The sequence below is a fragment of the Ciconia boyciana genome, chromosome 14 (genome assembly GCF_034638445.1).
Source record: "Ciconia boyciana chromosome 14, ASM3463844v1, whole genome shotgun sequence".
In the NCBI taxonomy this organism is placed as follows: Eukaryota; Metazoa; Chordata; class Aves; order Ciconiiformes; family Ciconiidae; genus Ciconia; species Ciconia boyciana.
Window position 1 is genome coordinate 9491423 of NC_132947.1, and position 27772 is coordinate 9519194.

General features: G+C 43.8%; 2 long non-coding RNA genes across 3 annotated transcripts in view; one reads left to right on the plus strand and one right to left on the minus strand.

Annotated features, from left to right (window-relative positions):
- LOC140659455 (uncharacterized) overlaps window positions 1-27772 on the plus strand; it is a 77034-nt gene that overhangs the window by 16631 nt on the left and 32631 nt on the right. The gene's annotated exons all lie outside the window — the stretch shown is intronic.
- The window catches only part of LOC140659457 (uncharacterized), a 45351-nt gene continuing 32905 nt past the window's right edge, over window positions 15327-27772 (minus strand). Inside the window, exons 2-3 of the long non-coding RNA XR_012045138.1 lie at window positions 19595-19702; window positions 15327-15438 (exon numbers count right to left, since the gene is read on the minus strand). This is a non-coding gene — a long non-coding RNA (uncharacterized lncRNA). The remainder of the gene's footprint in view (window positions 15439-19594; window positions 19703-27772) is intronic.

A 27772-nucleotide genomic window follows, 5' to 3' on the forward strand; every position in this document is an offset into this window, starting at 1 on the left:
TGGCTTTGGAATCACAGCTAATGACTTCCCAGTAGTTTCAGAACAACAAGGTACCAGTGCCACCTCTTGTTAGTAAAATCTGATAGCAACAAGCCAATGACTAATAGTCCAGGACTAGCCTTTCCCTGTTCCACTGCTGTCACATAAAGTAATTTCCAAACTTAGCTTATAGGGTCATTGTGGATGTTGGACAGAAAATGTTTACACCTGGAGTATGTTTGCAACATTGACAAATTTTGAATGATTGTGCACTGCTGCTTATGACGGCATATAGAAGCACAAGCATGAGCTGGCTTTCCCATGAACAACGGTGCAAGTTATCAGTAGGAGTCTTGAATTGCAACCTTTCTGCTCTGAGCACTGGTACAGAACCCAAGGATCTAATCACCTGCTCCTCTCCTGAGACACATAAGACTGTAGAAAAACAAAAGCTCTTTTTTCTTGCTGTTTTAAATTGACAGGGAGTGCATGTACTCCAAGGAACAACAGTATCAAATTTGAATTAATCTTTATTTCTGCTACAATCATGCCCAAATTCCCAGACTGAGTCTGGGACCCTGTTGCTATGTCCTGTTCAAAACATGTCAAGAGAAACTACAGCATGAATGAACGAAACAGTGAGAAAAGAAACAAAAGTAGAAGGAGGGGAAATAATTTGAATAGGATGACAGAGCTGGTGATAGAGCTTGGTCAGGAAGAACCAAGTACTGAACCCACATCTCCTGAATGGGCTTACCTGAGAGGTAAATCATACATTTACTTTACCACACATCCCACTTCCTTTTTGTATTAAGAAAGATGCATATATCCAGAAGTTATGGCAAAGTTATTACAAATTTCAGTTAAGATTTTTCTTTTGTACAATGCCAGGGCTTACTCCATGAAATTACAAGATGAGCTGCTGTATGCTGCTCCATCATGGAACTGCTAAACTCCTTACTTCTGTACTACTGGGATGAAGTAGCCTGTCCCATCTGCACTTTGGGAGAAACTTAGGGTATCTGTTCACACCATCCCCTGCATACACATACTCCACCCAGGAAAATGAAGGTGTGCTTGTAGCATGTGCAAAAATATCTCTGCTAGCTTAATCTAATTAGCATGAATAATAACAGCCACAGAGATGAAGCTGAGAGGTCTTTAACATGCTAGTAACCAGATTAAAAACTCTGAAAGACTCTGAGTACATACTCTGGCTGTTAAACCCACATTGCCACATTTTTGCTGCTGTTGTTACCAAGCTGTATTAGCCTAGCACAGGTAAATCAGCACATGCTGCAATTACTCCTTCCCCCATTTTTGGTGCATAGATACATTCAAAGGCACAATACTTTAAAGAAACCAGCTACTCCTGCACTTCTGTCTTTACAGGACGGTCTATTCAGACAACCTCAGCATGCTTTTGTTCGGTATGTCAGATTGTTACTCTATGTGATAGAACTGAAAATAATGAACTTTGATGTTATTCATTTGTTATTCAGTGCCTTGCTGCCGACCAGCCTGGCAGTTGGGTTTTGGCCTTTGCAGTGCTCATACATGTCTCATAACCTTGAAGAGAGGAGAGTTGACGGAGCAGAAGGGAGGGCTGGTGTTTTACCCAATAAGCAATAGATTGGTTAACATAGCATCTTATACAAAAGACAGCATAGATTGCCAAACTGTCAGGCTGAGAGGGAACGAATTCTACGAACATGGTTTCTTGAAGGCTGTGGCAATAAAACGCCACTGTTAGGTCCTGTAAAGAGTACTGAGGCAGCACCCTGCCAGACATGGCTGCGTGTAAGCACTGCCTCTAGCACAATCACAACAGTTGTGCAATCCCCCCACGGTGCAGCCTCAAGAGTAGTGAGTTTCTTCCCCCGATCAGCTCAGTCATATTCGCTTCCTGAAGTGGCTTCTTCTGCTGGGAATTTCCAGCCTTGTTAATGTTGCCTCTCCCTTATCCAATGTACTTTTGAGCTCTCCTTTCTACGTCTGGCAAGAACCTGTTTTTCAGTAGGCTTTCTCCAAGAAACCTGGATTATATGAAGAATTTTTATGTCCTCATTTTTTTTGTAAAATCAGCTATTGAAGTGTTTTAATGACAACCATGATACAGGTGACCTGGTCTTTATTCCCAGCATCCATCTGGTGTGCGGCCACAGGTAGCTAGCTAGAGTTAACTTCATGACTCCTTTCCCTTCTTTCCCTTTATCTGTTTCCACTGTAAGATAAGGAGCTCAGTATTTGCCCAGTGGTTAGTGCAGTGAGCCACTTTGACAGGGACTTCTATATGCTACCAGAAAGAGAATGGAACAGAATCCCTATTTCAGCATACTTTTGATATGAATGCAGATGTTAATCCAAGCCTTTATTCTACAAACTAGGAACAGTTTCTTTAGTTTTATAAATGGATGTAATCCCACTGAAATTAATACAACTAGTCCCACCTGCAGAGTTAAGCATACACTCACTGCTCTTTTAAGATCAATACTATTAATTAGTACCTTTTTTTTACTAATAATTGGCTAAGACCCTGATCCTATAAAATTTCACCTAATTTTGACAGCAATCTGCTTGGCATAAATATACAAAAGTTTTAGCTTAAGTGTCAGTGTTCGCCAAATTAGGGCCCCAGACTATGCATGCTTGGGAGCAAGGTCCTGCCTCTATTTAGCCATTTCATTCATAATACCAGCAGCCCAGATCCTTGCCTAGGACTAGAGATGCTGCTGTAATACAAGTAAGTATTAAAAAGGAAGCTGCTCTGTAGCTCAGACTTTTTCCTTTGGCCTGAAAGCCCGCGTCTCAATTCTGCTGCCAAGCCTTGGAGCTCACGCCCCATGGACAGACGCAAATGGGTTTTTCCCATCAGTTTCATCAGAATAAAACTGTTTTGTGGTTTCTTGTTATAAACTCTTTACAGAAGCTAATTACTGTTGGCACAGAATTAACCACCAGTTGTATAAGTGAAATTTTGCTCAGCTTTGTATCCTGTGCTGCATTCACAATATGGTAAAAAGAATATGCTGCCCAGCTGTGTGTGCTATTCAGCAGATGCTCTGCTAATGCAAGATCAGTCCATCTGCCCATCAGGTAGAAGTTAAAAGTCCTCTTTTACTTTTTAACAGGGAGTAAATCCCAGTGTCCTTGTCAACATTTTCTCTCTAAACAAACTAGATTCTAATGTTCAAAGCTGCAAGCAAACTACAGAAGCCTGCAAATGCATCGACATGTTTACCTGAGTATTTAATATACTTTGTTTCAGACACACATGTGGTACGGAAGACTCTACATAAGACTCGCTTTCAGTCTATTTTGCTTACTAAGGTGTTTTTATACCATTTTTAATGGTTGCTTTAGCTGTGAAAATGAAGGGAAAAAATCTGTCCTGTGGAGACCAATAAAATCTGTGAGGTTTGCATTTTATTTATGGAAAACTAATTCAGCAGGGTCAATGGGGCATCAGTTTACAGGATGCCCTAGCTCGACTGATGAGTAATCTGCTAATTAATAGCTTTGGAAATGCTACCAAGATCCAGCCAGAATGATTGCAGCACACCAACAGACCTAGTTCAACTCCTGAACAGACATTCACATAAGCAACCAGGGCTGTTGGGATGAGCAAGATGGCCTCTTCCAGTCTGTTTTCTAGGCCAAAAGATGTTAGATCTTGTATCTGTCCTCAAATATAGATCTTTCTTTTCATATTCTTGGCAGCATGAGTCTCAGTAGCTGAAAGTGAGACCTGATTTCTGTTTAAGCAAGATCTCAGTGTTTTCAAAAGCAATAATAAAAATGCAAATAATCTTACAGCTTCCTCTTTGGCCAACAGGAACTTAACAAATATATCTGTGCACTGTATCTTTAAATCTAGGAAGTCTTTATACTGAAGTTGAGGTAAAATAGCTACCTGTTTATATAGGAAATAATGCGTTTATACATTATGGTCTCTTATTTTGCTGTTCTCTTATTGTAAAGTAAAGGCAATACTGATTCAAACTGAATCTGCCAGTGAGGCATACATACTTGAAGGATTAGTTTTATTGGATTCCAAGTTATATTGCCAACTGCTGTCTCCCCAGAATCTCAAATATTGGGAAAATCTGTCCCAAATCTAAAAATTAATTTAAAAACCCACAGGCACTTGTGTGGTATCCTCATTAGCAACTGATCCTGCCTCCTTGTAGACTGTAAACTCTTTCTGTTTAGACCTGTGTTATTTTGTGAAGCATAGGGAAATCTAAGGGAAGCCATATCTTAGATGTGTGAGAGGCTTCCCTCTTCTGCCTAGAGCTGCTGGCAACCAAGGGGCCATTATGTATAGCAGAGTTTACTACTCTTAGTCTTGAGAAGACATGCCTTCAATGTTTTCCTTTCCATAGTCCTCCTGAGAGTAAAGATGGACTTTCCCCATTTCCTCAAAGCCCACTGAGAATGTTGGCCTGAAGAATGAACCCTGTTCCAATGTTTTCTGTCACATCTGTTCAAAATTCACCTCTTCTTTTTTATTTTAAATATGCTGTTTTCTTGCCAGACCTAGCTGCTGTAGAAAAAAGAATTTAAAATGGAGAAGAGTTCATGTATGGGGTGCACATATATTGGCACAGATTATCTGTTGTTGAGGGCTTTGCAGGAGAGGATTAGCCATTTGATGCTGGACCTGATGGCAGTCATTTTCCTTTGTGTGTGTACATATGGAAATGTGCCATTCAATTTCTCATTTACTGTTGCTGTCACAGAGGAGCTAACTTGTCCTTCAAACCATTACACTAGTTAGTGTGGCACTTTCTTCATGTGTTTCCAGATCAAGAATTAAATTTTGCTTGTGTTCTTAGTGGGTGTGCACCTCATGCACTTAGTCTTCCGCAGCATTTCAGTGCCCTTCTGTAAAGTGTTGCACTGGAAAACCTTGTGAAAAACAGTTTTCTTCTAAATGTAAAGTGGAAACTCATATTGTCAGAATAGGCTTTTCTTCTTTTACCAAAGGACACAAAATTAACAGTAAAGTCACCACGAGAGAGCATACTATGCACCTTCTCTGTGGGAGTCAGTTATGCTAATCAAAACATGGCATTCCTTATGTGGGGACAGCTGAGCCATTAAAGCTGGAGCAGTGCAGTAAATGGCACACAAAGCCACAGTAAAACTGCATGGAGTGTATCTCCTTCCATCCTTTTCTCTAACATACTACTCTCTAGCTTCTCGATGCTAACTATTTCTGAGGGCTCAGTTTCTTGATATTAAAAAAGCTAAGGAAGTAAAAAAAAAGGGTCAGATGGTAAACAGAAAATCTAAAAAGAGCAGGCAGCAGCAGAGATTCCCAAGAGATTCCAGTTAGGATTTCAGTGATTTTTTTTGTTCTTCCAAACCTACAGAGGAAAGTGCATGTTACTGCTTTCTAGATGTTTAAATGTTTGTCTTCATACTTCCCCACTCTATTGATGAAATTCATTGAGAAATCAGAAGTATGACTTTGGTGGAATTAAGATTGGGATTTGGAATATAGGTCCACAAATTAATGCTTCATCTGGAAAATAAGTTGGGCATTTTGAATGTCAAATAGACCAAGGGCAAAATCCACTTCTGCCTTGAATGTCCTTGTCACCTAGGAAAGTCCTGAATCTTCCTACTCTACAACCACTGGATCAGGAAGATTTGTACCTACGCATAGCACTTTTATGGATCAGTAATGTACTGCAAGTCAAAGCACTTTTGGAAAGTTTTAATCTACATTCAGGAGCACAAAGAACGTCAGCTGTTCACTGGTCCTTAATAACATAATGCTATCATCAGTGATAAGAAACAGGCTACTGAGCTTGTTCTCAGCGGAGATTTTCAGGATAAAATTACCTATCTCATGGTTGTCTGATACTCTCTCTAACACTCTTGAGCTAACTGTCCCAAAATGGAACTGACCAAAAATCACAGAATCACAGAATCGTATAGGTTGGAAAAGACCTTTAAGATCATCAAGTCCAACTGTAAACCTAACACTACCAAGACCACCACTACACCCTGTCCCTAAGCACCTCATCCAAACGTATTTTAAATACCTCCAGGGATGGCGACTCAACCACTTCCCTGGGCAGCCTGTTCCAATGCTTGATAACCCTTTCAGTGAAGTAAAATTTCCTAATATCCAGTCTAAACCTCCCCTGGCACAACTTGAGGCCATTTCCTCTCGTCCTATCACTTGTTACCTGGGAGAAGAGACCGACCCCCACCTCTCTACAACCTCCTTTCAGGTAGCTGTAGAGAGCAATAAGGTCTCCCCTCAGCCTCCTTTTCTCCAGGCTAAACAACCCCAGATCCCTCAGCCGCTCCTCATCAGCCTTGTGCTCCAGACCCTTCACCAGCTTCCTTGCCCTTCTCTGGACACGCTCCAGCACCTCAATGTCTCTCTTGTAGTGAGGGGCCCAAAACTGAACACAGTATTCGAGGTGCGGCCTCACCAGGGCCGAGTACAGGGGGACGATCACTTCCCTAGTCCTGCTGGCCACAGTGTTTTTGATACAAGCCAGGATGCCATTGGCCTTCTTGGCCACCTGGGCACACTGCTGGCTCGTATTCAGACAGCTGTCGACCAACACCCCCAGGTCCTTCTCTGCTGGGCAGCTTTCCAGCCATTCTTCCCCAAGCCTGTAGCGTTGCATGGGGTTGTTGTGGCCTAAGTGCACAACCTTGCACTTAGCCTTGTTGAACCCCATACAACTGACCTTGGCCCATCGATCCAGCCTGTCCAGGTCCCTCTGTAGAGCCTTCCTACCCTCAAGCAGATCAACACTCCCACCCAGCTTGGTGTCATCTGCAAACTTACTGAGGGTGCACTCGATCCCTTCGTCCAGATCCTTGATAAAGATATTAAACAGAACTGGCCCCATCACTGAGCCCTGGGGAACACCACTTGTGACCGGCCGCCAACTGGAGTAAACTCCATTCACCACCACTCTTTGGGCCCGGCCATCCAGCCAGTTGTTTACCCTGTGAAGAGTACACCTGTCCAAGCCATGAGCAGCCAGTTTCTCCAGGAGAATGCTGTGGGAAACCGTGTCGAAGGATTTACTGAAGTCTAGATAGACAACATCCACAGCCTTCCCCTCATCCATTAGGCAGATCACCTTGTCGTAGAAGGAGATCAGGCTGATCAAGCAGGACCTGCCTTTCCTAAACCCATGCTGGCTGGGCTTGATCCCTTGGTTATCCTCTATATGCTGTGTGATGGCACTCGAGATGATCTGCTCCATCACCTTCCCCGGTAGTGAGGTCAGGCTGACAGGCCTGTAGTTCCCCGGATCCTCCTTCCGGCCCTCCTTGTAGATGGGTGTCACATTTGCTAATCTCCAGTCAACTGGAACCTCCCTGGTTAGCCAGGATTGCTGGTAAATGATGGAAAGGGGCTTGGTGAGCACTTCTGCCAGTTCCTTCAGTACTCTTGGGTGGATCTCATCAGGCCCCATAGACTTGTGAATGTCTAGACTTGTGAATGGCTAGTCACTTATGGAAAAAAAAGGCATAATTTAATTATGAAGTTTGCTTGTTTATGTCTAGTGAGCTGAGGAAGGCAAACAGATAAGAGGATCAGCCCTGTGAAAAGGTTGAGTCTATACAAAATTCAAGCTAGTTCCGCTGAATCCAGTTCACATTCACTAGAACCTACTCGACCACTTCTTTCTTCTTTCGTTTGTGGACGTAGGTCAAAGTCCCTGTTGATAAACTTAATTTTTATTATTGAAGTGCTATCTTTTCCTTGTTTCTGTCACCTTTAGGAAAGCTGTTGCCCAATTCTGGGTGCCATTTGAGGAAGCAAAGATTAAGTAATAGGCAGCAACAGGGGATGTATGACGCTGCACTGAGAAAATTCATCTCTGATTAACAGCAGGTTCCGTAAATGTTACCCATAGCAGAGGGACCACTGGATGCTCCCCTGTCTGAAGTTCCTTTCTGGATGCTTTCCCCACTCGCTTAGTGTTTGTTCTTCTGCAACAGCAAGGAAATGAAGAAGAGGAAGGAAAAGAGGCAATGAGCACACATCTAATGAGGAAGGGGGCAGATTAAGGTACTAGAGGTACCCTTAAAGCTTATGCAACTGGCCTGTGCTCAGCAATCACAGTGTCCAAACAAGGCACAGAAGCAGCTTTCCTGTTAGACAAAAGCCATGAGAAGGAAAGGAGAAGTGGAGCCCTTTGGGTTACAGGAAATCAGTATGGACCAACCAACGCCCTGTCCAGACAGTACAGGCCCTGCCCTTTCCCCTCACCTACCATATTGTACGTCTTTATCAGTCATAGAGCAGTTTTGGGTGTTGTTCAGCATCAGCTAATTACGGGTATCTTTGTCCCAAGTGAAGCAATCTGAAGACCCATTCCTTTTGTGTGATTTACCCAGAGGCCTAGGGGCAATTCCAGAGACCAGTTTTTCAGCCTATTCAGACTGTTATTTTTGCTAAATGAGAGACTAATAAGGTAGTAACTTCACTTCAAACAAAAAGATAGAAAGGGGCAGACTCCCTTCTACACATAGACATTAGCCAAGTTTAGTAAAAGAAAAATGTACTGCTTAGCCAGGGAGGCTGAAGGCTACAGAGCAAGTCCGATGTCCAGCTGCCCGCTGTCAGTGAGCCCTTTCTCCCTGATCAGGAGGAATTTCTCCTACATATGAGAAAACCCTTCGGCTGATTTCTTTGCACATTGCCACTGGACCCCAAGGATTTTCTAGCATATTAATCACCTCTTCATGTGTACCTCTGAGTGAGACAAAAAACCTTTCCTCCTCTAGAGGTTCAAACTGCATATAGTTGATTTGTGGTAACTGGTGCAACCATACTTTTGACTGGCTAATCAGATGTTGCATTTTTTGCTTGAAATTACATTATTTTAATGCACTGTTGTATTTTTCCCCAAGTGTCTGAGCTTTCCAAGTGCCATTAATATCAGGTCCAAAGTAAACAATCTTTTTTTTTCTGTTGTGTATGTCACCATGAATTTTAAAATGGACCTGGGAACAGACCTGGAGAACCACTGTCAGGACAAACAATGTCAAACCTTCTTGTATTCTCATTGGCTTCTTAGATGTTTTCTTTATTTAATTGTGCTGAATAGAGTAATTCTTTTAAATTCTTGCTGTATTTAATTGCCAGTGACAGAGCTGATGTTTTAGTTTCTGGGCCTGAAGAACAACCTGCTTTTTACAGAGTATGAAGTGTTATGTTATGTTTGAGCTCCCTGCTCAGTGTGAGGGAATCTGCTGAAGTTGAAGGGCTGTGGTTTGAAATGAGCTCATTTGCAGCTTAGAGTTTTGAAAAAAAGAGATTAATTGCACATGCTGCTAGAACACAAGCCATCTTTATCTCCCAGTAAAGTCTATAGGGCTGAGATTCATATTGGGAGCTGTCAGCATCTTGCCAAGTTAAATTGTCATATACGATTGTATGCTGAGACTGGAGAATACCCTCCAATACACCTAAGCATGCATTTAAATTATTTGTATGTATTATAATGGTGTTTAAGAGTCCCAGATGTTCAACAGAGCTCGGTTGTGCAGGGTGCAGTACAAACACAGAGTGAGAAGGTTGGTCCCTGACCAACTGGTTCTGTAAGTGTGTGCTTTGTTTTTGCACTAGGGAGGTATATGGGGGTTTTTGAATGTGTCAACCCCAACACTGCCATTCAACTGAGTCAAAGGTACCAGCTGAGTGGGTGGATTTTTACAGAAGGCCTGGCTAATTTTTAGACCATTAGTAACGTGCAGTTGAGGAAGATAAGATAATGAACTGTATCATCCAGTCTCATGCTGCAGAGTGCAAAGAGTTCAGCTGCTAGAGTTAAGAAAGAATTATTTCCCCTGTCTATGCCATTGCACAATAGTAGAGGTGCTTGAGTGAGGGGATGTCTGAACTGTTCGGTGTGGGGTTACAGCAGGAGGCAGGATATTGGCCATGCTGTGGTTTACTGCCGACCAGTATGGAAAGTACATTTTTTCTTATGTTTCAGAAGTGGGAACTGTATAACTAGTTGTGGAAGGGCAGCCTTGCCCTTCAATTCCTGGATAGCCAACAAAGAGCATTAAGAGACAAGCTGCAGCCTGGGAACTGTATTGCAAGAGCAGGAGTCTATTCCTCTCTCTGTGCTGGGAATGGGCTAAGAATATTGTCCACGATGACTTTGCCGAGGTGGTATGAAACACCTTTAATGTTTGTGAGCACTTCAGATGGGAAGGATAAAAGATTATAAAGTGATTGTTTAATATTTGGATGCACAAGTATCAAGTGCAGAGCTTAAAATAAGGGATTGTTTCCACAGTGTGGTTTAGGGGGATTGGTGTCATCTCTTGAAATAAGTGATCTTCTGAGTTCAGCCTTACCAAGCACAACATCAACAGTCACTGGGTTTTTGTATGATTGTGGAGCTGTTATGGACCCACAGAAAAGTACAGAAATGTCTTTTGTTTTCTGTACAAGCCTCAGTAATTCTCTTCTTAATATGTGTGGTTATGATTGCAGGTAAGAATTATCATGCAGAACTCTGGAGATGTTTTCCCAGCCAAGAAAAATGGTGGCCTCTACTTCAGCTCTAATTTCACCATTAAAAAAAAAAAAAGGTAGAGATGTTGAGTGGCACAATGCACATACTCTCCCTACAATATTTTGTAAAAGCAGGCTCCATTTGGTACTAATTCATTTTAATCTTTGTATGCAGTACTATGCAGACCCTAGAGTTCTTTACTTTCTTTGGACACACTGAATACATCAGCTAATACTCATATTTACAAGCAGTGTATACATATGAATTTAAACGCCTGTATATACTGTTATAGCACAATTTTTATTCAAGTTGGATTATAGCATAGTGCAGGTAATTAAACAGTGATCTCTACACAAATTAAAAGGCTTGGTACATACCTTTAATATGGAAGTACAATTACAGTAATTTTATGTGCATACTGGCTGCATAAAAGCATGCATGCAGTTCTGAAAACTTGGGCCTGTGTTTTGTATGTGTTAGTGCTGTTTGCACATGCTAATGTGAGGCTTACTCACATAGAGAGGCTGCCTTTGAAGCTCTACCACTGCAGAATTGCTATGTAAATTTGCCTGCACTCCAAGACTCAGTAGATTTTCAAATGGTTTGGGAAACACTACTCAAAATTAAGGCTCTTCTTCGCATTTCCTGTTAAGCATTGCCAGATCTGAGCAATACACAATACACAGCTGAATAGATGTGTTTCCTTTTTCTTCTTCCCAGATTGTGCTGGAGTTTCTCTGGAATGCCGCAGCGCTCCAAGCTATGGCAGTTACAGACTGTCACCAAACGAGCTACTTGTTCAGTTTATTACTAACTTCCTTACTATTCATTATAACTTAACTATTGTGCAGACTCAAGGTGAACTGATTCTATGAACAGTTCATTCTACATACTCCTGTGAACATGGAGATTGGTGATCCAGTAGAAGCAGAGTGTGCAGTATGGGAAGGTGCCTTAACCCATTCATTTTGTGTTTGAGCATGTTTTGGATCTAACTGTTCCTCATCCTACTTTCCTTGTGATAATGTGAATGCTTGCAAGCACACTCACAATATTTTTTTTCATCATGATCAGGCTCCAAGCCAGAACTGATGTCAAGGATCAGCGTAACAAGAACAGCAGGTTTCTGTAAAAGGAATTGCCTGAACCGTGGCATGTACGCAGCACCAGCAGGGACATTACAAGTATTAAGACACTGTTTTGTTTTTGAAAGTCTGGACTCAAAATCAGCTGGGAAAGCAATGTGATTCCAAATGACTGCTTACAATGTAGGTCAGTTGAATGCAAAAGTGAAAGGACATGTACCATCAGATTCCCACGTCTGGAGGGGGAGGGGATGTCAGCCTACAAGTGCAAAAAGCCCCAGAACCCATGTGTGACTCGTGTTTTCCGGTGAGCACAAACGCTGCCGTCCTGGGTGGATGGGAAGCGGCAGAATGCAAGTGCCGGTGTGAGCGTGAGTGTGCAAGCGGAGGGGCTGGATGCACGTCAGGGAGAGATTAACTGCATGTGTGTGTGCACACACATACTCTTGAATTCCACAGATTGTGTCCTGTTGAGATTTGGGTGTAGCACCAGCACAGTGAATGCCTGCACCCGCAAGGCTGGGATCGCCGGTGAAGCCCACCGGCTGTGAGGTGCCTACCAGAGGAGCAGCGGAGCAAGAGCCCCCCGCAGCAGCAGCCGCAGCAGCAGCAGCAGCAGCAGCAGCAGCTCCCTCCGGGAGCGCCGGCCCTCGGCGGGAGCCGCTCTGCTGTCGCCGCGGCCGGCCAAGGCGCACGGGCTCGGCTCAGCCCGGCCGAGCCGGGCCGCAGCCCCTGTCCCAGCAGCGGGCAGAGGGAAGCCCGCCCCGCTCTCCGTTCCCCGCCGCTGCCCCCGGCCTGGCCGTCTGGCGGGGAGGAGGGGAGGGCTCGGCGCTGGCTGCGGCTCGCCAGCCGCGGTGCAGAGGCCCTGTGTTCTGGAAGCCAAGCGCGGCTGTCTCCGGCTGCCCGAGCGGCCGAGCCCTAGGCGTCGCGTTGCAGGGAGTTGCTTTCCGTGCTGCTCTAATTAGGTGATGCAGTTTCAGTTACCAACAGACTTAATTGCAGTAACAGTAAGCAGCCTCGCCACTCACAGTCATGTGTTTCTGGTTACAAGAAGCTGAGCGGAGCTGGGCCGAGGGAAATCCCCCAAACAGGCCAGCGCGGGGCCCCGCGCCCCGCCGCCCGCAGAGGCGCAGGCAGGGCCGGCCGCTGCGGGCGGAGCCGGGCAGGGCGGCTCGGCAGCGCCGCCAGCGCGCCCAGCGCGGGGCCGCGAAGGCCTCGGCTGCCGGCAGCGGCGGGGAGGCGGTCGCGGGCGAGGGGGCTGCCGGGGCCCCGGGTCCCGGCACCCCCGGGCTGCGGCGGCCGCGCGGGGACAGGAGGGGGTGCTGCCGCGCCGGCCTGGCGGGCTCCGCGGGGGAACGACGGCTGCGGGTCGAAACCGAGATGGAGGGGTCCGGGGCTGCGGTGTCCAGACACTGACAAGGCGAGCGGGTGGTGGGAATGGCTGGAGTCGCGAAAGGGCGTGGGGCGTCGTGCTGAGCCCAGTCGGGCTGGGCAGGAGAAGCCCGGGACCGGAATAGCAGAAGCTGCTCCAGGGCACGATTGAATTGCATGAACAGTTGTCAACAAGTCTGTACTGACCACACTGCGCTTCCTTGCCCCACGCAGACGTGGCAGGCCTGGCTGGTTCCAGAGGTTTAAAGTTACCTATGAAAATGGTTTGGGAAACAAGTTATGTTTTTTTTTCTCCCTGTGGCTGAGTAAAAATGATTTGTTTATATAGAGCCATTAATTTGGATTAAGTCTATGTATTAATTTTAAATGGATCCCTATTCCTCAGTGGCATGGATACTGTTCCAGGATATAATTCTTGTAATGCAAATTAATTTTACTCATTTCCAAAGTGGATTCCAAATTAGCATCCACACAGGGAATTAATTAGGACTAGCTTTTGCCTCTACAAAAAAAAGTCTTGAATCCCACAGCTCTTCAGGGGTCACAGAATACTGCTGCAAGATGGGACTAAGATATTTGAAATGTACCACTTACCTCGTAGTCATTGCTTTCAAATAGTCAGAACACACTGAGCGTAAAGGCTTTCTTCATATTAAACCAGAGAAATAGATCACCCTATTTTAAACTTCTTCTAGACAGCATAATGTATTATTAAAAATTCCTAAAGGGGTATTAAAAATAATTATTTCTAAAGGTATGGAGATGTGAATATGTTACTGTGGGGTAAGGTAAGGTGTGAACTTGCTGCGTATCATCTATGCTGTGGTTTGCCTTGTGTGCTTACTTTGACCCTGTGGTAAACGTGAAGCTACCCCAGTATGAAAGAGGAAGTGTCTCTCTAACTTGAGACACTGTAGCAGAACAGTAATATTTTTATTTCAACTTAATGACTTGAGGCTGTTTCCAATGCTCACACATACACCTAATGCACGAGTGCTGTCAAATTCTAACTACGGTAGTATCCTATGGCAAAGTGTTCCTCCATTTGACCAAAAAGAGCTGTCAAAGCCAGAGATGAATGAAGAGTTCAGACTTCAGTGCTGAGAGAGGCCAGCCTGTGAGTAATGGTCTGTCACTGGCCTCAGATCATGAGCTGTTTGCATAACTTTGGCTCAGGACAAACCCAAGCCAAAGATGACAGATGGTGCCACATAAGCTTTCCCAGTTGCTCCAGTTGGCTCATTCCAGTCTGGTCTAGATCAGCTGGGCCCCAAGGTCATTACCACTCTAGAGCCATTTATTGGCAAGGGTGACAGAGTTTGCGGCCTCCTCCCCACTGTTTTGAAGGATGACAAAAGGGAAGGTAAACAAATAAGGGAGTTATCTGCTACTCATGGCCTACTCTGAAGCTTCAGCAGTAGGGAGGAGAAGGGATGAGACCATGGTAAGTAATATACGCTAGTGCTGTTCCTTCACAGAAGCCACCACCCAGCTGATGTCCCTAGTGCACATGTGAGTGCTATATGCACAGACGAGAGCGGTATCATACTCTCCTCAGGATTTAGCCACTTCCTAAATTTGTGGTTTGGTGAGCAGAATAATATGTTGTGTTTGTTGGCCTCAGAAAGCGACTAACATTAGAAATTGAGCTGGATATGATTTCCAACTTTTTTGGACCAACTGTCCTGGCTGGCATTTCCCCCTTATCCTTCCTCCTTGCCCTGCAAGTTAGCTACGTCTCACTCATGTTGGGGGGCTCAAAGGAAAGGCAGTGGTATCTGACCTCTAATTGACTTCCTGTGAGTATATAGGAGGAACATATATATAGGACTAAAGTGTGCTTGAACATACAGGACTAGTCTTCAGCTAGCTAGCTTGTGTTGTGACTGCCGGTAATAGCAGGTGCTTGACTCAGTGACGTGGGAATACTTTCTAGTCCTGTGTTCTTTGTGCTCAATTCCATTCTGCTGGGCATAGCACTAGCAGTTTTGACAGACACACCTTGCCTTTTCCTCCCTCCCTTTTACGTACCTGAAGCATTGAGAGGCAGTAGCACTGAAGTGAGCACACATTAATTGGGTTTAGGATCTCCTGCAGGTGAGCTGTTTTCTTCATCCTTAGGGGAATTCTTCCTGCTCCTGCTCCAGCCAGAACCCTTTTCCTTGGCAGATGGTAGCAGGCGGCAGTATATCTTCCCTGTCCTTTCCTATCCCTTCCCTTTGGTTTAAGATTCAAATAAAACCAGACACTGAAGTCACACAGACCCCAATAACCCAATTTTCATCATTAATCCCCCCTCCTCATTGCCTGGCCGCCTTCTCCGTATTCCCTTGGAAACCATCACATGGGACAATCATGGTCATGGGGGGACTGTCTGAGTCTCACAGGAGGTTCTGGTAATGTATCCACCCCTCTTCCCTGTGGTCAGGCTTGGGCTACTCCTCTTTGCTATATTTTCACTGGGGAAAAAAAAAAAAACAAAAAAGGAAACGGTTAGATCAGGAACTCAAAAAATCAGGGAAGGAAAAGGCTTCTCAGCGAAGGCAGGGGCCTCCAGCAAATTAAAAGGAGAAGGAAGAGCAACTGTACGTAGCCTGTGACTTGGTGGATGCTGCCACACATGCATCTGAGTTTCTTGGCTGAAACTGTGCGTTACAGTGGGTAGGGAAAGTTCAGAGTGAGGAGGGCACCCTGTTTGTTCACACTCTAGTGTTGGTACGGGTCTGTCGAGTAACCTTTTCCTCATGCTCACATCCACTCCTTTGGGCACAGTACTAATTGTTAGGAAAGCTATGGCCTCCCTCCTTTTATGTCTTTCCCATTCATTCATGCATCTAAGAGCAAAGAGATGTGCCAACACTGGTTTGACTGTAATTGCTCCTAATATGCAGGTCTAGGACCTGTTACAGTTCAGCTTGTTTCCTTCAGCATCCACCATGGCATTATTATCATTCTGGAATTCAAGCAAAGCCTTCTCTGTGACACCTATCCGAGGAACCTCCTCGTCCCTCCAAGGATGCCAGATGTTCTTGGAACTGAAGACCATCTCATCTCAGTTCTGCAGTGAGTGCCTCTCCAGACTGTCTAACCTGAACACTAAAAGAACTTGAGGGGAGATTTTTCATTCGGCATCCCTAAGTGTCAGTAGGGTTTCATTGTCCATCTGGATTTAATCCCTCCATTCTTCCCTTAGCTCTCCACCATCCATTTTGTGTTGAAGGCCCCGGTAAATCCAGAACTGCAGTTCTGCTCAATTCTGATAGATGGGAATTTCTGTCCCATCCTCTGGACTCTGAGGTTAGGTCCTTTGGAGAAAGGAGAGAATTTCAGTCAGTCTTACCAAATCTCTGAAATTTGTGCTCATGTCAGGACCCAGAAGGGAAGCAAGTTTCACATGGATGGGGACTTTACTGAAATAATGTAACCTGTCTCTTACCTCAGTGACCCCGTATTTGGGGGAGCTGCAGTTTGTACGCAAACAGCAGCACTAAAAATAAATGTTTTGCCCCCATCTTCATGCTGTTAGTATTTTGTGTGAAGGAATGGCTGAGTGGGTGGACTGATTTTTCTGTGTTCCTTTTTCTTTCCTTTTTTTTATGTTGTTTAGCTTAAAAATATGTTGTTGTCATTTTCACGAGGCATGACCCAGCCTGAGGCCTTTTCACTTCTTTGTTCTGAAGTGGAGCCATAGTTTCCCCCTTTCAGGCAGCCTTGGCTTCAGGCATCTTAGCAGAGTGAGGGGTTGTTGGTCCACTTTATCTATGCAGCTTCTTCTTTCCAGCCAGTTGTTCTACTTCTGGAACACCAGTACAAGTCTCCCCCATTCTCCTCCCTGCTGCCTTATCGGAAACCCAGCCTAAGACCCATATGGGCCACTTGCCAACACATAACTCTGCTCTAACATGGGATGAAACTCTTGATACTGCCTTTTTCAACTTGTTTTTCAGGTAGTTCCTACCCTTTGAACACTGACATTTTTCAGATTGTCATTCAAACAGTTCATCGGTCTCAACCCCAGCCTCTGAACTTAACAAATTTATGTGTCTAATTTGTGTGGACTAGAGTAAAACAAAACAGAACTTTCCAAAGTGCCTAAGGTATTATATCCCAGTGAATTTCTCTAGGAACTCCTACACATGTACAAAACATCGCTTCCAAAGTTTGGGCACAAAAATGTTATACTTCCTCCATGAGTAGTTAAGCTTGGATCTCACTGTGATAAGCACTCTGAGTTCCAAAAGCAGGCTGGCATGGCTGCATGTCCTAAGGTGGGCCAGGGTTATCAGAGTTAATGCTAGCAGACGGGTTTTGCAAAGGATATAAAATCTTACATTTTCCAATTAGAAATCAATCTGTAGGAAGCTGGGAAAGTCTTTCATGTGGAAGATCCTATCTGCCTATGATAAGAATCATGTCAACCTTTAGAGTACAGTACTACGCTCTGTGATTAGCATGTGCCTTTCTACAAAGAATGAAATGAAGCCCTGTGCTAGCAAATTGCCAGGCTTGTCCTTGCCATCCTCCATCTCAAGCCTCATGTCCCGCAGGCCGCAGTTCTGTGGCACTGTCTGAATTCTTGCTAGATGCATAGGTGGTGGAGTGGATCCTTTCATGAGATTCTGTCGCAGAATGGCAATTACTCTGTTCATCTGAGACACGGAAGCCTACATTAGAGCATGGAGGCATGAATCACTGCCATTCTGATCTGATGTCCAGTGATAATGCTAGTTTCAGTTCTGCTTGTAGAAACCTTTAAGTGTCTAGCCACTAGTTGTTTGGTCTCCTCCCAGAAAAAATGGTATTGCTTGTTTGTTCACTCAGATCACTGCTTGCTTTGGGAATAATGCACAGTAGAAAGAAAAGAAGGTGTCCCATCAGTTAGAAAATGGAGTCTTTCAGTGCAGTAGAAAATAATCCCACAGAAATGTCCATATATGTGAAGACTTCTGAACAACCAGCTAGAACAAAGCAGTGAAACCTGATCAAAGAGAACAAACTCCATCATTTAAGCTGGGTTTGTAATTGTAGTACTTTATCAACAAATAGATATTGCTGGAAGGGCTGGCTGACTGGGTTGTGCAGATGTGTAACATCTGTGCACATTTGGCCTCTGGAAAGTGTCCTAGTGATGGTTCATTCCAAAAATTTTATTGGTTTGCTAGCTTTTCTCTTGACCGGATAAAGGAAGAATGCTTTTTCCAAGGTCATTTTTGGTGAAAGTGTTTTCTGGTTCAGATCCTGTAGACCAGGGGAGGCAGACTACAATAGCGGAATTAGAGTTCAGTTCTCCTTAGTAAAGTAGGCCACCAAAGCCTTATCACAAGGGCATGTCATTGATGACAATCTACCTTGGGCACATAGTTGTGCGTGCTGCTGGTTAACCTACAACACAGGGGGAACAGAATTCCCAACCCACTGTTTTGGTATAATTTTTTTAGCATGTAAAGAAGTCAGGAGTCTTGGTGAAGAAATGAATACTGCTCAGAGAAGAGCATTTTGATATATTCTGAACAGGATTGGTGAAGGTTAGGTCTCTATCCCAGTGTTCAGGGCTGGCTATTACAAGTGCACAGGATCAGAATGAGAAGGCAACAGCATCAGTTGCATCCCATTCCAAATCAGATCTGCACGTAGAGAAGGGCAGCAGCCTTGCTAACTACATCCGGCAAAATAGGGGGTGTGAAGGTGATGTATCCCCCTATTGTCATGACATTGAAGTGTGACTATGTCCCATTGAAGTGTGACATGGTCACCTTAGCACAAGATTTATGTTCAGTAAAGAGAATTTCTCAGCTCTGCTCAGAGATGTGAAGCCAGCTCCTGAGGAGAGGAGGGTATTTCACTTTTGTTATTGCTGTGAGGATCCGTATTTGTGAGGCATTGTGAGTAAATGACTGTGCTTTCCCTTTGAGTCTAGATTTTTCCCTCATGTAAAAAGAAGAGGGCGGATACCAACTAGCGTAAGAAAGCCCTACCTATTCTTTCTTCTTGGCTACATTGTGATCCCAATACCTTGACCTTCAGAACCCAGGGTATGGTCTATATTTTCCCCAGAGTTTCACCAGTGCAGGCCAACTGTATAAAACATGCATTTGTCCACGTACCTGCTGGGAGGAGAAGGGACAATGCAAAAACCAGCAGCTTTGCTGCTCACTTTCTTTTTGATGAGTATGTTCTGTGGTTTCTAAATTCCTTCCACATGCTAAGACAGTGGACAGGTCCCTCTGTTAGTAAAACATGTATAAAGAGGTTTTATTTGTCTGTGCTCACCATTTAGGTTTGGATGGGTTCTTCTGTGCAGCCCCAAAGGGACACGGTTCATGACAGGCCTCTTTCTCAGCTACAAAATTCAGGGAAACCTGAACTTTGTACGGGGGAGGGAAGATTTATCCCCCAACATGTTCTTCCCCAACAAACTCTGCTTTCCATCCCCCACTAACAGTAAGCTGAATGATCTTTTATGAAATAGAGACATTATGGGTAACTTGGTTATTGATTGTTCAAGGTGACGGTTTTTCAGAATGTTCCTCTATGAGCTCAGGGTGGGGAGAAGATAGCAACATACAGTTAGACTTAATGAATGATTTAATATAAGTAACTGTGTTTTAAACTTACACACTTAACTTATACTTCATCCAAACAGCTGTAAGGTGATTTTTCCCCATTTTGTGGAAGGAGAAACTGAGGCACAGTTCAGCTCAGATATTTGTCCAGTATCACTTGCTGTTGGGAATAGAAACCAGAGTTCAGTCTCACGTGAGAATCATTACATAATACTTATTCTAAAGGAAATATATTCCTGTCTGGAATATTACTGAATTTTGAGATCTTAGGAAGAGGTAAAAGTTTTTTAAGTTGGGCAGGCTCTTTCTTCAGCCCTCTCCAGTATGTAATGTCTAGTTTAAATATAGCAAGAATATTAATTGGAACTTAACTCTGTCTTCCTTTTCCTCCTTTTTCCTTCTTCAAAGTCCTCAGATTTGGTCTTGTTTGTATGAATCAACTCCCTGCACTTGAGGCATTTATCAGGTGCTCTAGCCTTTTTGTTTCTTGTTAGTTTTATGCACAGCATGCTGATTTCTTGTAACTCATTTCCCTGCACTTTCATTTGCACTATGCAGTTCAAACACCCGGGCATTCTGGGAGCACGTAGCCTGCAATCCAGGGAGGGGGGTATATACTCAACACCTCTTGGAACAGCCCCCGCCTCCTTGCAGCGGCTGCCCATAAGTTCTGTGGTTTCTTTGTTTTAGCCTGGCAATGTTCCACTGCGGTGAAATCAGCTCAGCCCCGTGAGCTGGCAGATGGCATGGATGGTCGAAGGCTGGACTTAGCTTTTGCCTTATTTATTTTGTTTGCTGATGGATGAGCACTTTGTCCTCTTTGAAAAGCTGACCACTTCAAAATCTGACCACTCACCAATACCTGATTGACCACAAGTCCTGGAAAGTCCACTGACATTAGTAGGCATCTTGAAAGAAAGTTTCAGGAGGTAATTTTGAGCTGGGTTTTTGTTTTTGTTTTTTTAACCATCTGCTGCAATTTGTGTATGTACCAGTGAATATGACTCTAGAGACATCCCCACTGTACCCATATTTGCACAGTAGCTAGTTTGCACAGTGGGTTTTCAGATCTGTTTGTCACCACTACCACACTATAAATGTTAAACAGTAATGGCAATCATAAAGGCACCATAAAATAGGCTACAAATTACTTTGGCTTGGTCAGATTAATTTTGGGCTTTGGATGTTTTGGGGTTTTTGACTTAAAATGGTTATCTTTCAATATTTAACATCTCTTCTATTTAGCTGGCTTCCAGCCAAGATGTCTTTCCACTGTAGATAAAACAGACCCAGTTGGGTTGACAGCCTGCTGTACTCGCTATGAAGAGTGTGCCCATCTTCCCCTCTGAAAGTGGGACTAGACACAAAGGTATGGCACAGGATCCATTCTAAATGCTACATGAGATTCTGAGAATCCTCTCCCTGGTCCCAGAATACTTTTAGAACTGTTTATCTAAGCTCTCTAATGGTATGCCAAACCACCAGGTGTTATGTATGCCTGGGGCCCCACTTGTTCTGGAAGGCTTCCTTGGTTTTTGTTTGTACAGACAGTTATCCTGGTCTGGATAGTGGGTTCAGTGTGCCTCTCCCAATGCTATATGCATATTCCTCTTGATTGAGATAATCTTTTCATGCTTCCCCATGACAACCCATGTTAGAATTACTATGACCGCATTTCAGCGTCCACTTCCAAGGACTGCAGTGGGTGTTGGACAGGGCTGCGTAATGGCTGTTTAAGCTGTGTCTGCCTTGATCATCTTAAATACTACCGGTGGGCATTTCTTGCTTCAATACAGCCCATTTTTTCTCAGGCATGTGGGACCTTAGCTGTGCATTTCTAAACATGTTTCTGTTTAATGTTATGCAGCAGGCACCATGTAGTTGTCAAGATGAGCTTATTATAGTGAAAACTGGGTGAAATTCCATGGCCTTGTGTTATGCAGAAGGTCAAACAAGATGTCCATCACATCCAGGAAACTATAAATAGAAACTGTACAAAAATCAGCAGAGGATGACTAGAGGAGAGGCAGTCATGTGAGACTGCCCAGATTTATGTGCCCAGTTTGGGAACTAAAGGTTAGGTTCCCCATACGGAGAGAAATAGATTTATTTTGAATTGCCCTCTGGAAGATAATTCCTCCTCTCTTTCTCTAAGTGCTTAAAGCAAAAAAACCCACCCTAAAGTATACAATAGAAGAGTCCAGTTCTGTCCACACATCAGCAAAGGCATTCTTTTTCAGCTGCCAAATGAAGCAACCAGCTCTGTGGTGCTGTCTTTCTCAGATGGTTCTCATACCAAATTGTTATCAGATAGAAACCAGAAGAAACAAGGAAGAACAAATAACACCTCTTTGGGTACCACATCATCACCCTCCTTTTTGTCCTTTAGAAAAACAATTAACTGCTTAATTGTTTTGTGCAGGTGACCATCACAAGCAATAGACACAAGCTGCTCTTTGATACCTGGGCTAGCGGTGGTTTTGATGGCAGTGCTCTGCCTGCTCCTCTGTATTTACACACATGACTAGTTTGTGCATTTGCAGAGATTACTCTCCCTTTTCAAACCGAAAGCAACGACTGGATCAAACCCAAGCATTGTTTAAGAGTGGCCTGTGACTCTGTGGTTTGTTTTCATGTTTTGTTTGTAAAGGTCCAAGACATAATGATATTTTTTGGAGGTAAAAGTTAACTTATACTTGGGTCTTTCTCAGGGCTGAGCTGGAGAGGGAGTGAAAAAATAGGGCTTGGTCAAAAGCATGATATTTCTTTGGTAACTTCTCTCATCAAATACATGCTCGAAGTGGAAGTTGATCATGTCTCCCTGTGAGGCCACATTACCTTCCTTTAATACCACAGTCTGCCTGTCTAAATGTAACCACCTGGATTTGGGTTTAAATCTAATAAAAATTTCTGTTTCTGACCTGATTTTTCAGGACTGCCAAATTGCTGTAAACTTCAGTGAGGCACGTTTCACAGTATGCACTTTCCAATACTAGACCCCTGCCTTACCTGGGGTATAAGTGAGCCAGGCAGGAGGATTTGGCGTGCTGGAGACTGGAAGGTTAATCTGCGATGCAGTGTGGATTTTGAATTGAGCAGCCTCTCTTTAGGTAACTGGCAAAGTGACAGAAGGAAGAAACCGGTCGTGACTAAAAAATCCTTCCTGCTTCGCTGGGGTGAAAGAGACCTTCAGTGGATTATTCTTAGCTGTTTTTCAAGGTAATAGCCAGTGTGAAATTCTTAGTAAGGGATTGCTTGTTATAGGCAAGTAAGTCTAAGTGCCAGTGAAATGTTCTGCAGGGTCTGATACTTCCATGAGGTCTAGGCTTTCGAGGTTGTTTACTTGGAAATTTCATAGACATTGTACATAAACACTGGTACAAATAGGCTTAAGAACTAAACCCCCAGTTTTCACAGCTTTCTGTATGCTCAGTAATAGCTAAATGACGCAGACAGACATTAAAAATAAGAGTACAATTGTTATTGAACAGGACATCTTATTCATCTGGATATGTCAGATTTTTAAAATGGAAGTATTCAGAGGTGCAGAATTGGTTTCAGTGAATGTTTAGTCTTGGAAAAAATTAATTAAGAAAATGTTTTTGAAACAAAATTTTTAATTGACCCATCCCTTTTTTTTCCCCTTAATTTTCAGTTTGTGAAAATCATCAACATTTTTTCCAAGTAGATACCAGGAAAATTTTTGAAATCTCAAAAATATTCACAGGCAAGGAAAAGCATTTCCTGCTAATCTCAGCTTGGATGCTTGGGGGAGTATGACATTTTCTGCAAAATTGACACAGACCAGGTAGGATTTTCACTGCCTGCCAGGCAGGTTTGAAAACCTGCTTGATTTCCTTCCAGCTCACCCGCCCAGCTCCTAGGGAGCCTGCTGACAGACGGACGGAGAGCTGAAAGCCAGAAACCCATCTCTGTAACTCTTCAAATCTCTGGGCTGTCACCTGTCCTTTTCTGGAGGTCTAATAGGGGTGACTGCTATAGCTCTATGCAGCCCATCACTGGACTATTTCAAGCTAGGTCTTCCAGACTAATGGATCTCCCATAACCTGCTGGGATCTTCAGGATCTCTGGCTCCTGGGCAGCCTGCCAGGCTTGGGCCCTTTAGCAGCCTTTAACACTGACCCCTCCGCAGCTCTCCAGGCAGGCTGCATGGGACCAGCACTCCCCAAGGGCTCTGAGCTCTGGAGGCTTGGTTGCTGGTTCCCACCTGTTGTCCTCTCCAAGGGTCATGGAGGGCAGGTATGGAGGGCAGGTATGCAGACTCTCCAGCTGCCCCATATTATGGTCAGCTTCAATTCAAAGTGTCAGTTTTTTTCAGAAATATGAATTTGTCCACTAATTCATGGCAATTTCACTGAAGTAACTTTTGAAATTGAAATGAGGCCAGTTGAGGAATATTCTTTAGGGTGTAACTACGATTGTTCTGTGAGAAATAATCATCCTTTTGGAAGTTACAGACTAATTGAATCCTGGATCAGTCTGGGAACTGATCCTTCCCATCTTTGAACACCTTCTGCCCTAAGCAACAGTGTTGAGTCAAAGCTGATGTCGGTCAGACTCGCAATATTCAAACCATGTTTGCTGGTTCATGTGGAATACATCATCATCAGTAAAAAATGTTAGGATAAAGAAACCTGGTCCTAGGGCAGTGTAAATCCTTGATTTCAGACATGTGAAATTTTAAATTTGAGAAAGTTATCTCATGGAGAGCATGGTAGGTCAGGGGTTTTTTCTGTCTTTGTTACACCTGTTTTGGTCAACAGAACTGCACACTACATAGCCATGAAGCTCATCAGCTTTCAGCCAGCTGAAGATCCCTTTTTGAGTGTCAGAGAAGGCCAGCTTGTGACATTCCGCTGAGCATGCAAGCTCTGGCAGAGGTTTTGCCACATGCTCAGAATTGTGTTTGGGACCACGCTAGCTTATTTTGTCCAAGCAGTTTCATTAGCTACTGAAATGAGCTGGGGTGAAGGGTGAAGCCTAGAGATAAAATTTCCGTATAGCTCTACCGGTGAATCACCGAGACCCTGTGGAATATGGCTTGCATTCAAAAGGTCGACAACATTTAACCTCACAGAGCTCTCAGGCACTGGGACCTGAGTGCTTTAGCCTTTACTAAACAAATACTTTTAATGATTTGAGCCTTAACAGGAAAGTCCAGTGGGGGCTGTTGAACTCTGGAATTCGCTGCAGGGGGGCACAGGAGAGATTAGAGGCCATGGCTAATCAAAGAAAATCTGCTTCGTGTTGTGCTGCTGCTTGCACAGCCCCCAATTCATATCTGCGACTCCCTTCTGCCTTAGAGGGAGCTGCATGTGTAGACTAACCTTTCTTTGCTGAGCTTTCCTGTCAAGATCTTCCAGGACAACCTCTCTTTCTCAGGCTGTGAGTTCATGTCAGTGTTTTCAGTGACCACTTCTCTCCCCGCAGCTAGTTGCCCCAGTTCTTGCACTGTTTTGAATCAGCACACCTTTTTCCATGGTTATGGGGTAAACTGAACTGTCAGCTGAAAGGAATTTTTCAGCTGTTCTGGTCGACTGCGCAGCTGCACAAACAGCTGTGCCAGCAGCGTGGTGAGTGTGGAGGGCAGGGGTTGCCTGTGCCACTGAATGTGAAACCACAGCCTCCATCGTTACAACTGAAAAACGCTGTGATGCCAACAAACCACTAACGGCAAAGGCATTGGCTAGTTCTTCATTTTACTTGCAGGTAGTGGAAGATAAAGATGGGCCTTCAGATCCTATAGAACCAGTAGCTCTTCAACCAAGTAGGTCCAGATATTTAAAATAAAAAGCCTCCAAACTGAAGTGTAGGTGATCAGCTGGTTTGTTCCAAGGTTTATTCCAACCCAGCTCTCACTAGGGCCTCATGTTAGCATTATGGGCCTTGGAGGCCTTGGATCTGTGCATGATCATAGCAGATAGAACTGTGGAAATGTAAAACATCACTGCCCACAAGCTGTTTGTTCCCGCATCGCTGCCAGAGCTCATGTGTCTGGAACTTAGCTGGCAGGACTGATTGTGGCATTGCTGCACATCAGTTTGGGCAAAGTCAGCTGCCTTACCTTAAGCTGTTTGTGACAGTTGGAGGCAACCTGGATGACTTTGTACTGAAGCAGATGAGACAAATGCACACTGTTCTGCTAACTCATCTTCCCTTAAAGCACTGTGGAGCAATAACTTTCAGAAACAAGGTGGTCAGATGTAGCCAGAGTGAAGTAATATCTCAAACAGCTTCCTCTGTTTCTGCGGTGTTTCTCTAACCATGTTCGTAAACAGGTTTGAAAACGCTTAACCTTGTGCTGTGCACCCTTACTGATCCCCCTTAACTCCTCATTGCTCCTGTGTAATATTCAGATTGATGGGTCTAAGCACCAGCGCACAGCTACATACCAAACTATCTTTTGGCCACATCTACATCCCAGTTGGAACACGTCTTTTAAAAGGCAGCCTTTTGCAGTTTCATACTTCAACTACCAACTAAACTCCTTATCAGTGTGATTCTATCAACAGGAAACTGGTAAGAAAAAAAGAAGTACCCAACCCATACACCACGATGTTATCTAATCTCTATCCAATCTGCTTTCTGCTTGGGGACACATGCAACAGACTGCAGTAACTGTATGTCAGAAGGTCAAAGAATACAGGCAGGGGACAACAGTACAAATAACCAGTTGGGACTCAAAGGATCCAAAGTTGAAGCAGATTTTTAAAGCTGCTTAGTAATCAAAATATCTCACTGTGCAAACCAGCCTTTTTCATGTGGTCATAGCTCCTCTGTTTTGTACTCATTGGAATGTTTGTCACTGTATCAGAGATGTGACAAGAGTATTATGAGCACAGAAAGAAAGATAGAAATAGAGTTTTGTCTTAAACCATGTACCTGTACTTCACAGATAGGGAAGAAAGTGGTTTCACTTATTGTAAAAGAGTCTTTTTTTGGAGTGCAAAAGTCAGTTCCTGAAGTGTTCAGCTATTACAGTTGTGTGGGGATATAAGACTTAGCTAAAAGCTCTTATGAAAAAAAAAACAACAAACAGATAAAATGATATATAGGTTTACAGTTGCTACAAATCGGTAACTGTTAATGTTTGTAATTGCAGTAAGCTCGGCACCTGGAAGATGCTATAGAACTACTGTGATTAGAAAAGATTCAGACTACCTCTGGTGCTTCTTTTCAGCTGAGGTTGTGCTCACCAGAGGCTGAATGCCAGCTACAATAGTTGAAACAAGGCCCTTGTGTCAGATGCAGCCCTGGCAAAAAGGAAAACTCAAGCAGCAGATCATCTCTCTCTCCTGCCCTCCAGAAAGAGGTGCAATAACAAGAATACATGCCAAGGCAACTCTGACCAGCTGAAACAGATGGCACAACTATCTTGTCATCCCTTCCCACTGACCCCAGGGTTGCCTAAAACCTCTGCAATCCAATTATTGTTTTAATCTGATTGTGTTATTGCACTAAGCATATTATTTAAAGACTATACAGGTATGGTTAGCTGGAATATGTGTGAGGCTTGCAAATTAAATGCATTAATGAAAGTGGACATGGGTGCATGACAAGAACCATTTATGAGGAGAGTGAGGAGCAATCGAAGTGGGAAGATTGAGAATGAGAATTCAGAGTCAAACAGTTTCTTAGCACTTTCTTTCATAGATTATGGAATTAACTAATTCCTGGTTCTGGGACCCTTTTCTTGGAACTGCTAGGGGACATCCTGATAACAAAAGAGGCTAAGGCCAAATGTGACTCAGCTAGGTCATGTACATAATCCTGCAGCATTTAAGGTGTGAATAAAGGAAGTGGGAATAGGTCTCACGTGTATAAAGACCTGGGAGGTTTTTATTCAGAAAAAATAATAATTGGAAAAATTTCCTTAACTGGTCTAGGAGTTTAGCAGACTTCACTAGGAAAATCTGTTATTGCAAAAGCAGCAGTCACACACTCTGAAGGACTTTAACCCACCCGTCTCTCCTCTACCTGGAAAGACTGATTTTTTTTTTTCTGGCTAAGGCACTTCTTAGTACGCTGTTGGTAAGCAAGTAGTTCAGTAAAATATGCCACTGACATCTGTTTTAGAAGGAGAGGTCTTAAACGTTAAAGATGAGTAGAAGATGCTGCACTCCACATCATTGTGGTGCTGCTGCTTTCAGTTCTGCCAGTATCACAGTCACAGTATGATTAGAGTGGAAATCACTTCTAGAGTTTGTCT